Source organism: Protobothrops mucrosquamatus, unplaced genomic scaffold, assembly GCF_001527695.2.
Source record: "Protobothrops mucrosquamatus isolate PMUCROS unplaced genomic scaffold, P.Mucros_1.0 scaffold1714, whole genome shotgun sequence".
Lineage (NCBI taxonomy): Eukaryota > Metazoa > Chordata > Lepidosauria > Squamata > Viperidae > Protobothrops > Protobothrops mucrosquamatus.
Genome location: NW_015387862.1, coordinates 110,089 through 112,214, shown reverse-complemented (window position 1 = coordinate 112,214; position 2,126 = coordinate 110,089). Strand labels below are relative to the sequence as shown.

The 2,126-nt window shown below is 55.4% G+C and overlaps 1 protein-coding gene across 1 annotated transcript in view; it reads left to right on the top strand.

Moving 5' to 3' along the window:
- Positions 1 to 2,126, top strand: part of USP32 (ubiquitin specific peptidase 32) — a gene marked incomplete at its 5' end in the record, with an annotated part of 78,086 nt that overhangs the window by 28,825 nt on the left and 47,135 nt on the right. The gene's annotated exons all lie outside the window — the stretch shown is intronic.

Here is a 2,126-nt window from a genome sequence, read left to right as displayed (position 1 = left end):
AGTAGTAGTAGTAGTAGTAGAAAGACTGTGGCAAAGGCAAGCAAGGGTAGTACCAATAGTAATAGGCGCCTTGGGTGCAATCCCAAAACAACTGGAGCACCACCTGAACACCATTGGCATTGACAAATTCGCCATTAGTCAATTGCAAAAGGCAGCCTTACTAGGAACTGCTTCCATCCTGCGATGATATCTGTAATACCATCAAACATCCACATCTGCCTATCCCAGGTCCTGGATTAGGACTCGATAGGTAGACAAAATGCCAAATCCAGTCTGAACATCTGGCTGACTGTGCGATGATCCATAATAATAAAGTTGGAAGGGACCTTGGAGGTCATCTAGCCCAACCCCTACTCAGGCAGGAAACCCTATACCATTTCGGACAAATGGCTGTCCAGTCTCTTCTTAAAAACTTCCAGTGTTGGAGCACTCACCGCTTCTGGAGGCAGGTTGTTCCACTGGTTAATTGTTCTAACTGGGATATGTCTATGCTATCGGAGAGAAGGATTAAGGGGGACGTGATAAGCGTCTTCTAGTACTTGGGGGGAGGCTGTCAAAAAGAAAAGGGAATCTACTTGTTCTCTAAGGCAGGGGTCCCCAACCTCCCAGTCCGTGGACTGGTACCGGGCCGCGGCATGCCAGCAACCGATCCACACAAACAAGCAAAGCCCCATCTGCGGGATGCAGGCAGCATACCAAACCATGCACTCTCCGGTCCGTGGAAAAATCTTTCTCCCCGGAACCGGTCCCTGGTGGTGCCCAAAAGGTTGGGGACCTTTGCTGTAAGGTATGAGAAGGCAAGACAAGAAATAATGGGTGAAAGTTTGTTAAAGAGAGGTCCAACCTAGAATTAAGGAGAAATTTTCTGACAGTGAGGACAATTAATCAGTAGAACAGCTTGCCACCAGGAGTTGTGGGTGCTCCATCACTGGAGGTTTTCAGAAATAGAACAGACAACCATTTGACCGGGATGTTACAAGGCAGTGATGGTGAACCTTTTAGAGACCGAGTGCCCAAACTGCAATCCCAAACCCACTTATTTATCACCGGGTGCCAGGTGGGCATGGCCCACTGGGTGGGCGTGGCTGTGGTGGTCATGGCAGACTGAGTGGGTGTGGGCAAGGTGGGCGTGGTCACCTCGATGTTGCTCATGGGGAGGGGTGCCTGTGGGGGCCAGGCAGCGTTGGGGAAGATCCAGGGGGTCTCTGGCAGGTGGGGCAGTGGGCAGGAGGCTCGTCCTGCGGGGTGAGGCGAGGCAAGGCGGGTTAGGGGCCGGGGCGGCCGCTGCCTGACACCATCAGCCCCCGCACACAGAGGCCAGCGAGCGCATGGGGGCCAACAGTGTCCATCAGCAGCCATAGCCTGCCGGCCCCTCGACCAGCGCACTCTGGGACTCCGTAGCCCGCTGCCAGCATTTCAGAGAAGCCACCTCTGAGCTGGACAGCCAGCCGCCAGCTGAGGAGGCGATGCAGTGGGTCATGCCCAGGAAAAGGAGAGCATGCGAGGCCAGGAGGGACAGGACGGGGGGGGAGGGAAACCAGCCGTGCTGGGATGCATCCGACCACGTGGGATCTCGGCGAGTTAGCGGGCGGCTGGTTGAAGAGGGACGGTTGCCATCTCTGGGGCATGGCGCGCGTGCCCACAGAGAGGGCTCTGAGTGCCGCCTCTGGCACGCGTGCCATAGGTTCGCCACCACTGTTACAAGGTTTCTTGCCTTGAGCAATGGGTTGGACTAGAAGACCTCCGAGGTCCCTTCCAGCGCTATGGTTCTATGTTCTAATGGAAAAGCAAACTCGGCTTCTGAATGCTGATGTTCTGGGATATCTAGCATGGTGCCTGGGATAAGGAGGGTGCACCTGTAGAAGCCTTCCTAGGAATCTCCTGGTTCATTGGCCCTTCACCTTTCTGCGTTAGCTTGCTTTCTACAGGGGCGAAACTCTGGCCCCCTCAGAGAGGGCACGCAACTTGGGTGTCCTCCTGGATCCGCGGCTGACACTGGAAGACCATTTGTCGGCCGTGACCAGGGGGGCATTTTATCAGGTTCGCCTGATTTACCAGTTGCGCCCTTTTCTGGACCGGGATGCTCTGCGCACAGTCACTCAGGCCCTCGTCACCTCCCGCCTGGA